Source organism: Chiloscyllium punctatum, chromosome 34 (assembly GCF_047496795.1).
Source record: "Chiloscyllium punctatum isolate Juve2018m chromosome 34, sChiPun1.3, whole genome shotgun sequence".
NCBI classification, from domain to species: Eukaryota; Metazoa; Chordata; class Chondrichthyes; order Orectolobiformes; family Hemiscylliidae; genus Chiloscyllium; species Chiloscyllium punctatum.
The window spans coordinates 60,441,594-60,455,651 of record NC_092772.1 but is presented as its reverse complement, the minus strand read 5'-3'; positions in this window follow the sequence as shown (position 1 = coordinate 60,455,651).

Sequence of the window (14,058 nt, the reverse complement as noted above, 5' to 3'; positions counted from 1 at the left end):
CTCATAATCTTTAAAAAGCACTTGGGGGAGCAGTTGAAATGTCAAGGCTGTGGGTCTAATGCAGGGAAGAGGGGCTGGTGTACACAGTGGTGTTGTACTGGGAAGGCTGATACCCAGTAGAGACATAGAGTCAGAGAAATGTACACCTGCCAGCACCCGGCCCATATCTCTCCAAACCCTTCCTGTTCCTATACCCATCCAGATGCCTTTTAAATGTTGCAATTGTACCAGCCTCCAACACTTCCTCTGGCAGCTCATTCCATACATGTACCACCCTCAGTGTGAAAGAGTTGCACCCTAGGTCTCTTTTAAATCTTTCCCCTCTCACCCTAAACCTATGCTCCTCTAGTTCTGGACTCCCTCACCCAAGGGAAGAGATATTGTCTATTTATCCTAACCATGCCCCTCATGATTCTATAAACCTTTATCAGGTCACCCCTCAGCCTTCGACGCTCCTGAGAAAACAGCCCGAGCCTATTCATCCTCTCCTATTGCTCAAATCCTCCATCCCTGGCAAGTTTCACAACATCCTTCCGATAGGAAGGAGACCAGAATTGCATGCAATATTCCAAAAATGGCCTAACCAATGCCGGATGCAGAATACTCATTTAATATCTTCCCCCATCTCCTGCAGTTCCACACGTGGGCTCTCTTGCTGATCTTGATGGGACGCTGTTCTCTCCCTCGTTATCCTTTTGTCCTTCATATATTCATAATATCTCTTTGGATTCTCCTTAACCCTGTTTGCCATAGCTATCTCATGTCCCCTTTTTGCCCTCCTGATTTCCCTCTTAAGTACGCTCCTACTGCCTTTATGCTCTTTTACAATTGACTCAATCTCTGCTGTCTACCATGGACACGTTTCCTTCTTTTTCTATACCAAAGCCTCAATTTCTCTCATCACCCATAATTCACTACAACTACCAGCCTTGCCTCTCACCCTAACAGGAATATGTTGTCTCTGGACTCGCAAAATCACATTTCTGAAGGCTTCTAATTTTCCAACCTTCCCTTTCCCTTTGAACATCTATTCCCACTCAACTTTTGAACGTTCTTGCCTAATACCGTTAAATTTGGCCTTCGTCCAATTTTGAACTTCAACTTTTAGATGCGGTGTATCCTTTTCCATCACTAACATATTTTAAAACTAACAGATTTACAGTCACTGGCCCCTAAGTACTCCCCCACTGACACCTCAGTCACCTGCCCTGCCATATTTCCCAAGAGGAGGTCACATTTTGTAGCTTCTCTCGTAGGTACATCCAGATGCTGAATCACAACATTTTCTTGTACACTAAACCCTGAAAACGATGGCAGTCCAAGTCTAAGTTTGGAAATTTCCATCCAATTTTTCTTACACATAACTGAGATCTCCTGAAAGATTTGCTTCGCGATTTCCCGCTACCTCTTGGGGTGATCGAGAATATAATCCCAAGAAGGTCATCATGCCTTTCCTATTTCTTGGTTCCACCCAAATAACTTTCTTGGATGCATTCCCAGGAATATCCTCCCTCAGTACAACCATAATGCTAACACTTACCAGAAACACTGCTCCCCCTCCTCTCTCACCCCCTTTTGTATCCTTCCTATAGCATTGGTATCCTGGAACACTAAGCTGCCAGTCCTGTCTGTCCCTGAGCCACGTCTCTGTAATTGCTATGATGCCCCAATACCATATCCCTCACCATGCCCTCAATTCATCTGCCTTCCCAATTAGGCTTCTTGCATTGAAACAAATGTAGTTTAATTTATCAATCCTACCTTGTTCTCTGTTTTTGTCCTGCCTGCCCTGACCGTTTATCTCACTCCTTTTCCCAACTGTACCAGTCTCAGATTGATTTGGAGATGCTGGTGTTGGACTGGGGTGGTCAAAGTTAAAAATCACACAACACCAGGTTATAGTCCAACAGGTTTAATTGGAAGCACTAGCTTTCGGAGCGCTGCTCCTTCATCAGGTGATTGTGGAGCACACAATTGTAAAACACAGAATTTATAGCAAAAGTTGACAGTGTGATGTAACTGACAATATACATTGGAAAATAGCTTGATTGTTAAGTCTCTCATCTGTTGGAATGACCATGATAGTTTCACTTGTTTTATATGTAAATCACAAAACCCTCTTTAAAAGTTACACTCTCAGGTTAACTGTAACAATTGGTGTCAGGCCAGATACCCAGTACTGGGGATACTGATACCCAGTAGAGTCATAGAGTCAGAGAAATGTACACCTGCCAGCACCCGGCCCATATCCCTCCAAACCCTTCCTATTCCTATACCCATCCAGATGCCTTTTAAATGCTGCAATTGTACCAGCCTCTAACACTTCCTCTGGCAGCTTATTCCACACACAGACCACCCTCTGCATGAAAACTCTTTTATATTTTTTTCCCCTCTCACTCTAAACCTACGCCCTCGAGTTCTGGACTACCCAAGCCCCGGGAAGAAACTTTGTCTATTTATCCTTTCCATGTCTCTCATGATTTTATACACCTCTAACAGGTCATCCCTCAGTCTCCGATGCTTCAGAGACAACAGCTGCAGCATATTCAACCTCTCCCTTTAGCTCAAATCCTCCAAACTTACAGTCATAAAGTCATAGAGATGTACAGCATGGAAACAGACCCTTCGGTCCAACCTATCCATGCCGACCAGACATCCCAACCCAATCTAGTCCCACCTGCCAGCACCCGGCCCATATCCCTCCAAACCCTTCCTATTCATATCCACATCCAAATGCCTTTTAAATGTTGCAATTGTACCAGCCTCCACCACTTCCTCTGGCAGCTCACTCCAGACATGTACCACCCTCTCTGTGAAAACGTTGCCCCTTAGGTCTCTTTTATATCTTTCCCCTGTCATCCTAAACCTATGCCCTCTAATTCTGGACTCCTCGACCACAGGGAAAAGACTTTGCCTATTTATCCTATCCATGCCCCTCATCATACTGTAAACCTCTATAAGGTCACCCCTCAGCCTCCGAAGCTCCAGCGAAAACAGCCTCAGTCTGTTCAGCCTCTATAGCTTAAATCTCCAACACTGGCCAACATCCTTGTAAATCTTTTCTGAACCCTTTCAAGTTTCACAACATCTTTCCGATAGGAAGGTGACCAGAATTGCACGCAATATTCCAACAGTGGCCTAGCCAATGTCCTGTACAGCTGCAACATGACCTCTCAACTCCTGTACTCAATACTCTGACCAATAAAAGAAAGCATACCAAATGCCTTCTTCACTATCCTATCAACTGCATCTCACTTTCAAGGAGTTATGAACCTGCACTCCAAGGTCTCTTTGTTCAGCAGCACTCTCTAGAACCTTACCATTAAGTATATAAGTCCTGCACAGGTTTGCTTTCCCAAAATGCAGCCCCTCGCATTTATCTGAATTACACTGCATTTGCCACTTCTCAGCCCATTGGCCCATCTCATCAAGATCCTGTTGTAGTCTGAGGTAACCTTCTTTACTGTCCACTACACCTCCAATTATGGTGGCATCTGCAAACTTACTAATTGTACCTCTTATACTCACATCCAAATCATTTATGCAAATGACTAAAAGTAGAGGACCCAGCACCCAGCACCGATCCTTGTGGCATTCCACTGGTTACAGGCCTCCAGTCTGAAAAACAACCCTCCACCACCACCCTCTGTCTTCTACCTTTGAGCCAGTTCTGTCTCCAAATGGCTAGTTCTCCCTGTATTCCATGAGATCTAACCTTGCTAAGCAGTCTCCAATGGGGCATCACTGTCAAAGGCCTTACTGAAGTCCACGTAGATCACATCTACTGCTCTGCCCTCATCAATCCTCTTTGTTACTTCTTCAAAAAACTCAATCAAGTTTGTTAGACATGATTTCCTATGCACAAAGCCATGATGACTATCCCTAATCAGTCTATGCCTTTCCAAATACATGTACATCCTGTCCCTCAGGATTCCCTCCAACAACTTGCTCACCACTGATGTCAGTCAGTCGTTCCCTGGCTTCTCCTTACGACCCTTCTTAAACAGTGACACCACGTTTGCCAACCTCCAGTCTTCCGGCACCTCACCTGTGACTATCGATGATACAAATGTCTCAGTAAGAGGCCCAGCAATCACATCTCTAGCTTCCTACAGAGGTCTAGGGTACACCTGATTAGGTCCTGTGGATTGATCCACCTTTAACCATTTCAAGACATCCAGCACTTCCTCCTCTGTAATCTGGACATTTTGCAAGGTGTCACCATATATCTCCCTACATTCTACAGCTTCCATATCCTTTTCCACAGTAAACACTGATGCAAAATACTCTGGAAACATCCTTGTAAATCTTTTCTGAACTCTTGCAAGTTTAACAACATCGTTCTGATAGGAAGGAGGCCAGAATTGCACACAATGTTCCAAAATTGGCCTAATGAATGTCTGATGCAGAATACTCATTTACTATTTTCCCCCCTCTCCTGCAGTTCCACACGTGGGCTCTCTTGCTGATCTTGCTGGGACGCTATTCACTGCCTAGTTACCCTTTTGTTTTTCGTATCGTCATAAAATCCTTTTGGGTTCTCCTTAACCTTGTTTTCCACAGCTATCTCATGTCCCCTTTTTGCCCTCCTGATTTCCCTCTTAAGTATACTCCTACTGCCTTTATACTCTTTTACAGATTGACTTGATCTCTGCTGTCGACCCTGGACACGTTTCCTTCTTTTTCTGAACCAAAACCTCAATTTCTCTCATCATCCATCATTCCCTACACCCACCAGCCTTGCCTTTCACCCTAACAGGGATATACTGTCTCTGGACTCTCGTTATCTCACATCTGAAGGCTTCTCATTTCCAGCTGTCCCTTTACCTGCGAACATCTGTCCCCACTCAACTTTTGAATGTTCTTGCCTAAAACCATCAAACTTGGCCTCCCTCCAACTTTGAACTTCAACGTTAAGATGCGGTCTATCCTTGTCCATCGCTAATTTATTTTTAAACAAAGATTTACAGTCCCTGGCCCCTAACACAAGTAACAGATAAATCACATGAATAAACAATCCCCACAATGCCTCAGGGAGGAGATGTTGTCAAGACAAATCCCACTGGTTTCTTAGTGGAACCCTTCCCCACGCCACAGCTCCCTTCAGATGTTAGTAACACTGTGGATCCCAAATCCCTTGTAAACTTCACAAGGCTGTTCAAATTGGTCAGGTTTTGATGTTGTAAAGATGAGTCACATTAGACTCAATGTTAATGGTGTTTCTCTCTCTCCACAGATGCTGCCAGACCTGCTGAGTTTCTGCAATGCTTATTGAGTTTGTTTCAAGTTTTAATGATCTGATCTTGAAACTGTGCAGAGAATTCGATATTAATATGTACATTACGCATATATATTGCTGGTGCATCAAACTCTTATCAATTCCTTCCCACCATTTCTTCAAACTGTTATTTTTGTCCAAAATCTCAATTGCTTTTTTTAAAAATCACCATTCCCTCAGGGGCCAATTGCTGGTCATTCTGCTGTAACGTGTGTTTCATCAACGCAAATTCGCTGTAACACGATTGAAGAATGGGGGACACTTTCTACAGCGTGAACTTTTAAAATGTCTGTTGACTGCAACATGATTGGCATTGAAGTGCTGTTTCTGAAGTGTGATATTTCTATAATGTGGAGTTACACACTAATGCAGTGCAGGTTCATAGCTCATTGAAAGTGGTGACGCAGATAGATAGGATAGTGACGAAGGCGTTTGGTATGTTCTCCTTTATTATTGGAGCATCAGGTATAGATAGGAGTTGGGAGATCATGTTGCGGCCGCACAAGTGGTTCGGCCACTTTTGGAAGACTGTGTGCAATTCTGGTCACCCTCTTATCGGAAGGATGTGGCGATACTTGAAAAGGTTCAGACAAGATTCGCAAGGCTGTTGTCGGGGTTGGATGATTTGAGCTATAGGGAGAGACTGAATAGGCTGGGGCTGTTTTCCCTGGAGCATCGGAGGCTGAGAGGTGACCATATAGAATCTTATAAAGTCATGAGGGGCATGGATAGGATAAACAGGCAGGATCTTTTCCCTGGGGTGGGGGAGTCCAAAACTAGGGGGCATAGGTTCAGGACAAGTGGGGAAAGATTTAAACGGGACCTAAGGGGCAATTTTGTTTGTGCAGAGGGTGATATGTGCATGGAATGAGCTGCCAGAAGAACAGGAGGAAGCTGGTGAAATTACAGCATTTAAAGGGCATCTGGATGGCTACATCAATAGGAAGGGTTTAGAGGGATAAGGGCCAGGCACTGGCAAATGGGACGAGGTTAGGTAGAATATCTGGTTGACATGGACGAGTTGGAGCCAAGGGTCTGATTCCGTGCTGTACATCTCTATGATTGATGCAATCGTCATGTTCCAGAAGAACTGGTTGTGTTGGTGTTATCAAATCTGGTCAAATGTGGTGTAGGAGGGCTACCACAGAGCAATACCAAACATACTCCAAACAAGGAGTTAATTTACGAATGTCACAACAAAGGGTTGATCGACTGTGGGAAATCAACTTGTAGTAGGCAGGGATAAGTAATCCTACACAGTCATTCCACACTGGGTTGTGACTGGTGGTGGACAATTAAATCATTAACTGGGGGAGGTCCCACACTAGCGTCGAAGAGCCTGACTGTAGCCCCCCTTGACACACACTGGGCTGGGAAGAGAGGGGGATATTTGCTGAGGATCTGTCGGGATTTTCCTACTGTATGTGTGGTTCAAAGGACCAAACTCTCTGTCTCTGTCCCTCGCTGTCTCTCTCTCTCTCTCTCCCTCACTGTCTCTGTCTCTCTCTCCCTCTCAGTGTCTCTCTCTCTCTCTCTCGCTGTCTCTCTCTCTCTCTCCCTTGCTGTCTCACTCTCTCTCTCTCTCTCTCTCTCTGGCTCTGGTCTGACAATTCCTCGGGGCGGAAATGATTTGATTCCCTCTGTCTCTGCACCGTCCCGAATTTCAGCTCCTGGATCTAATCCCCTCCTCGGGGCTGGGGGAAGAGACTGAGAGGGAATTAAAAATCGATTTGAAAGAAAATACAGCAGCGACACCAAAAGCACAGCAAGATCCCACTGCTCTCTGCCTGCCACAGTCTCCCACTTTACCCTGCGATACTGGGTCAGTTTAATTACTGCATCATTAATGCATTGCAAAACATCACAGCAACATCAAAATACAAAGCAATCACTAAAGAGCAATTGGCCCGAGGCTAGAAACACACAGCAAGATTCCACAAGCAGCAGTGTGAATACAGATAGATCATCTGTGTTACTGACCCTGGTTAAGGGTTCGATTCTGACTCCATGATGACAGAAGGACCAATCCTACTGTCTGACAAATCCCAAACAATACCCCCGTCTTCTCTGTTCCTCTCTCCCTCCCTCTCTCTCTGTTCCCCCCTCTCTGTTCCTCCCCCTCTCTCTTTGTCCCCCCGTCCTCCCTCTCTCTCTGTCCCCCCCCTCTCTCTCTCTGTTCCCCCCTTTCTCTGTTCCCCCCTCTCTCTGTTTCCCCCTCTCTCTCTCTGTTCCCCCCTCTCTCTCTTTTCCCCCTCTCTCTGTCCCCCCTCTCTCTCCCTCTCTATCCCTCTCTCTCTGTTCCCCCCTCTCTCTGTTCCCCCTCTCTCTCTCTGTTCCCCTCTCTCTCTGTCCCCCCTCTCTCTCTATTCTCCCTCTCTCTATTCCCCCTCTCTCTCTATTCTCCCTCTCTCTATTCCCCCTCTCTCTCTGTTCCCCCTCTCTCTCTGTTACCCCCCTCTCTCTCTCTGTTCCCCCTCTCTCTCTGTCCCTCCTCTCTCTCTCTCTGTACCCCCCTCTCTCTCTGCTCCCCCCTCTCCGTTCCCTGTGCTCTATCTCTCTCTGTTCCCCCCCCTCTCTCTGACCCCCCCCTCTCTGTCTGTTCCCCTTTTTCTCCATCTGTTCCTCCCTCTCTCTCTGTCCCCACCCCCCGTTCCCCGCGCGCTCTCTCTCTATTCCCCCCCCTCTCTCCCTGTTCCCCCCTCTCTCTGTTCCCCCCTCTCTCTGTTCCCCCCTCTCTCCCTGTTCCCCTCTCTCTCTGTTCCCCCCTCTCTCCCTGTTCCCCCCCTCTCTCTGTTCCTCCTCTCTCTCTATTCTCCCTCTCTCTATTCCCCCCTCTCTCCCTGTTCCCCCCTCTCTCTGTTCCCCCCTCTCTCTGTTCCTCCTCTCTCTCTATTCCCCCCTCTCTCCCTGTTCCCCCCTCTCTCTGTTCCCCCCCTCTCTCTGTTCCCCCCTCTCTCCCTGTTCCCCCCTCTCTCTCTGTGTTCCCCCCTCTCTCTATTCCCCCTCTCTCCCTGTTCCCCCCTCTCTCTCTGTGTTCCCCCCTCTCTCTATCCCCCCTCTCTCTCTATTCTCCCTCTCTCTATTCCCCCTCGCACTCTGTTCCCCCCTCTCTCTCTGTTCCCCCCTCTCCGTCTGTTCCCCATCCCCGTTCCCCCACTCTCTATTTTCCCTCTCTCTCTGTTCCCCCTCTCCCTCTGTTCCCCCCTCTCTCCCTCTGTTCCCCCCACGTCTCTCTCTCTATAACCCCTCTCTCTCTGTTCCCCCTCTCTCTCTGTTCCCCCTCTCTCCCTCTGTTCCCCCCACCTCTCTCTCTCTGTTCTCCCCTCTCTGTTTCCCCTCTCTCTCTGTTCTCCCTCTCTCTCTGTTCCCCCTCTCTCTCTGTTCCCCCCGTCTCTCTGTTCCCGCTCTCTCTCTGTTTCCCTCTCTCTCTGTTCCCCCCCTCTCTGTTACCCCTCTCTCTCTGTTCCGCCGTTCCCCCTCTCTCTCTGTTCCCCCCCCCTCTCTCTGTTCCACCCCCCCATTATCCTCTCTCTCTGTCTCCCCTCTCTCTCTGTTCCCCCCCTCTCTATTCCCCCCTCTCTCTCTGTTCCCCCTCTCTGTTCCCACCTCTCTCTCTCTGTACCCCACCTCTGTTCCCCCCCTCTCTGTCCCCCTTCTCTCCCTCTCTGTACCCCCCTCCTCTGTTCCCCCCTCTCTATTCCCTGTGCTCTCTCTGTGTTCCCCCCTATCTGTCTGTTCCCCACGCTCTCTCTGTCTGTTCCCCACTCTCTCTGTTCCCCCGCCCCGTTCCCCGCACGCTCTCTCTCTATTCCATCCTCTCTCTCTGATCCCCCCCTCTCTCTGTTCCCCCCTCTCCGTCTGTTCCCCCCCCTCTCTCTCTGATCCCCCCTCTCTCTGTTCCGCCCACTCCGTCTGTTCCCCCCCACTCTCTCTGTTCCCCTCTTTCTCTGTTCCCTGTGCTCTCTCTGTTCCCTGTGCTCTCTCTGTCCCCCCCCTCTCTGTTCCCCCTCTCTCTATTTCCCCCGTTCCCCCTCTCTCTTTGTCCCCACTCTCTCTCTGTTCCCCCTCTCTCTCTATTCCCCCCTCTCTCTGTTCCCCCCTCTCTCTCTGTCCCCCCTCTCTCTTTCTCCCTCTCTCTATTCCCCCCTCTCTCTGTTCCCCTCTTTCTCTGTTCCCCCCTCTCTCTCTGTTCACCCTCTCTCCCTGTTCCCCCCCTCTCTCTGTTCCCCCCTCTCTCTCTGTTCCCCCTCTCTCTCTGTTCCCCTCTCTCTCTGTTCCCCCCTCTCTCTCTGTTCCCCCTCTCTCTCTGTTCACCCTCTCTCTCTGTCCCCCCTTCTCTCTCTGTTCTCCCTCTCTCTATTCCCCCCGTTCCCCCTCTCTCTATTCCCCCCATTCCACTCTCTCTCTGTCCCCCCTTCTCTCTCTGTTCTCCCTCTCTCTATTCCCCCCGTTCCCCCTCTCTCTATTCCCCCCATTCCCCCTCTCTCTCTGTCCCCCCTTCTCTCTCTGTTCTCCCTCTCTCTATTCCCCCCGTTCCCACTCTCTCTATTCCCCCCATTCCCCCTCTATCTCTGTCCCCCCTCTCTCTCTGTCCCCCCCTCTCTCTCTGTCCCCCTCTCTCTCTATTCCCCCTCTCTCTCTGTTCCCCCTCTCTCTCTGTTCCCCCTCTCCCTCTCTGTTCTTCCCTCTCTATCTGTTCCACCCCCCCATTGTCCCCTCTCTCTCTGTTCCCCCCCTCTCTGTTGCCCCACTCACTCTCTGTCCATCTCTGATAACTCTCTCTGATTTCATCCTGCACACTGAATCTTTATCCCTCCCCTCCTCCCCGCCCTCTCCCCACTTTAAATAATGACAGGGTAAAAACAAGGACTGCAGATGCTGGAAACCAGAGACAGATTACAGTGGTGCTGGAAAAGCACAGCAGGTCAGGCAGCATCCGAGGAGCAGGAAAGTCGATGTGGACTTCACCAGTTTCCTCATTTCCCCTTCTCCCACCTCACCCCAGTTCCAAACTTCCAGCTCAGCACTGACCCCATGACCTGTTCTACCTGCCTATCTCCCTTTCCACCTATCTGCACCACCCTCCTCCCTGACCTATCACCTCCATCCCCACCCCCACTCACCCATTGTACTCTTTACTACCTTCCTCCACCCTCTCCTCCCTGACCTATCACCTCCATCCCCACCCCCATTCACCTATTGTACTCTATGCTACTTTCTCCCCACCCCCACCCTCCTCTCATTTATCTCTCCACCCTTCAGGCACTCTGCCTCTATTCCTGACGAAGGGATTTTGCCCTAAACATCGACTTTCCTGCTCCTCGGATGCTGCCTGACCTGCTGTGCTTTTCCAGCACCACTGTAATCTGTCTCTGGTTTCCAGCATCTGCAGTCCTTGTTTTTTACCCTGTCATTATTTAAAGTGGGGAGAGGGCGGGGAGGAGGGGAGGTATAAAGATTCAGTGTGCAGGATGAAATCAGAGAGAGTTATCAGAGATGGACAGAGAGTGAGTGGGGCAACAGAGAGGGGGGGAACAGAGAGAGAGGGGACAATGGGGGGGTGGAACAGATAGAGAGGGAAGAACAGAGAGGGAGAGGGGGAACAGAGAGAGAGGGGGAACAGAGAGAGAGGGGGAATAGAGAGAGAGGGGGACAGAGAGAGAGGGGGGACAGAGAGAGAGGGGGGACAGAGATAGAGGGGGAATGGGGGGAATAGAGAGAGTGGGAACGGGGGGAATAGAGAGAGGGAGAACAGAGAGAGAAGGGGGGACAGAGAGAGAGGGGGAATGGGGGGAATAGAGAGAGGGGGAACGGGGGGAATAGAGAGAGGGAGAACAGAGAGAGAAGGGGGGACAGAGAGAGAGTGGAATGGGGGGAATAGAGAGAGGGGGAACGGGGGGAATAGAGAGAGGGAGAACAGAGAGAGAAGGGGGGACAGAGAGAGAGGGTGAACAGAGAGAGAGGGGGAACAGAGAGAGAGGGGGGAACAGAGAGAGAGGGGAACAGAGAGAGAGGGGGAACAGAGAGAGAGGGGGGAACAGAGAGAGGGGGGAACAGGGAGAGAGGGTGAACAGAGAGAGAGGGGGGAACAGAGAAAGAGGGGAACAGAGAGAGGGGGGAATAGAGAGAGGGAGAAAGAGAGAGGGGGGACAGAGAGAGAGGGGGGAACAGAGAGAGGGGGGAATAGAGAGAGAGGGGGAACAGAGAGAGAGGGGGAATAGAGAGAGGGGGGGAACAGGGAGAGAGGGGGAATAGAGAGAGGGAGAATAGAGAGAGGAGGAACAGAGAGAGAGGGGGAACAGGGAGAGAGGGGGAATAGAGAGAGGGAGAATAGAGAGAGAGGGGGGACAGAGAGAGAGGGAGGAACAGACGGAGAAAAAAGGGAACAGACAGAGAGGGGGGAGTCAGAGAGAGAGGGGGGCACAGAGAGAGAGGGAACAGAGAGAGAGAGAGAGAGGGGGGACAGAGAGAGAGGGGGAGGAACAGAGAGAGAGGGAGGGAGAGAGGAACAGAGAAGACGGGGGTATTGTTTGGGATTTGTCAGACAGTAGGATTGGTCCTTCTGTTATCATGGAGACAGGATCGAACCCTTAACCAGGGTCAGTAACACAGATGATCTATCTGTGGTCACACTGCTGCTTGTGGGATCTTGCTGTGTGTTTCTAGCCTCGGGCCAATTGCTCTTTAGTGATTGCTTTGTATTTTGATGTTGCTGTGATGTTTTGCAATGCATTAATGATGCAGTAATTAAACTGACCCAGTATCGCAGGGTAAAGTGGGAGACTGTGGCAGGCAGCAAGCAGTGGGATCTTGCTGTGCTTTTGGTGTCGCTGCTGTATTTTCTTTCAAATCGATTTTTAATTCCCTCTCAGTCTCTTCCCCCAGCCCCGAGGAGGGGATTAGACCCAGGAGCTGAAATTCGGGACGGTGCAGAGACAGAGGGAATCAAATCATTTCTGCCCCGAGGAATTGTCAGACCAGAGCCAGAACCAGAGAGAGAGAGGGAGAGAGAGAGAGAGGGAATGAGACAGCAAGGGAGAGAGAGAGAGAGACAGTGAGAGGGAGAGAGAGAGAGACAGCAAGGGAGAGAGAGAGAGAGACAGCGAGGGAGAGAGAGAAAACAGCTAGGGATAGAGACAGAGACAGTGAGGGAGGGAGAGAGAGAGAGTGAGACAGCAAGAGAGAGAGAGAGACAGCAAGAGAGAGAGAGAGAGACAGCGAGGGAGAGAGAGAGAGACAGCAAGAGAGAGAGAGAGAGAGACAGCGAGGGAGAGAGAGAAAACAGCTAGGGAGAGAGACAGAGACAGTGAGGGAGAGAGAGAGAGAGAGACAGACAGCGAGGGACAGAGGCAGAGAGTTTGGTCCTTTGAACCACACATACAGTAGGAAAATCCCGACAGATCCTCAGCAAATATCCCCCTCTCTTCCCAGCCCAGTGTGTGTCAAGGGGGGCTATAGTCAGGCTCTTCGACGCTAGTGTGGGACCTCCCCCAGTTAATGATTTATTTGTCCACTACCAGTCACAACCCAGTGTGGAATGACTGTGTAGGATTACTTATCCCTGCCTACTACAAGTTGATTTCCCACAGTCGATCAACCCTTTGTTGTGACATTAGTAAATGAACTCCTTGTTTGGAGTATGTTAGGTATTGCTCTGTGGTAGCCCTCCTACACATCACATTTGACCAGATTTGATAACACCAACACAACCAGTTCTTCTGTAACATGACGATTGCATCAGTCATAGAGATGTACAGCACGGAATCAGACCCTTGGCTCCAACTCGTCCATGTCAACCAGATATTCTACCTAACCTCGTCCCATTTGCCAGTGCCTGGCCCTTATCCCTCTAAACCCTTCCTATTGATGTAGCCATCCAGATGCCTTTTAAATGCTGTAATTTCACCAGCTTCCTCCTGTTCTTCTGGCAGCTCATTCCATGCACACACCACTCTCTGCACAAACAAAATTGCCCCTTAGGTCCCGTTTAAATCTTTCCCCACTTGTCCTGAACCTGTGCCCCCTAGTTTTGGACTCCCCCACCCCAGGGAAAAGATCCTGCCTGTTTATCCTATCCATGCCCCTCATGATTTTATAAGATTCTATATGGTCACCTCTCAGCCTCCGATGCTCCAGGGAAAACAGCCCCAGCCTATTCAGTCTCTCCCTATAGCTCAAATCGTCCAACCCCGACAACAGCCTTGCGAATCTTGTCTGAACCCTTTCAAGTATCGCCACATCCTTCCGATAAGAGCGTGACCAGAATTGCACACAGTATTCCAAAAGTGGCCGAACCACTTGTGCGGCCGCAACACGATCTCCCAACTCCTATCTATACCTGATGCTCCAATAATAAAGGAGGACATACCAAACGCCTTCGTCACTATCCTATCTATCTGCGTCACCACTTTCAATGAGCTATGAACCTGCACTGCATTATTGTGTAACTCCACATTATAGAAATATCACACTTCAGAAACAGCACTTCAATGCCAATCATGTTGCAGCCAACAGACATTTTAAAAGTTCACGCTGTAGAAAGTGTCCCCCATTCTTCAATCGTGTTACAGCGAATTTGCGTTGATGAAACACACGTTACAGCAGAATGACCAGCAATTGGCCCCGGAGGGAATGGTGATTTTTAAAAAAAGCAATTGAGATTTTGGACAAAAATAACAGTTTGAAGAAATGGTGGGAAGGAATTGATAAGAGTTTGATGCACCAGCAATATATATGCGTAATGTACATATTAATATCGAATTCTCTGCACAGTTTCAAGA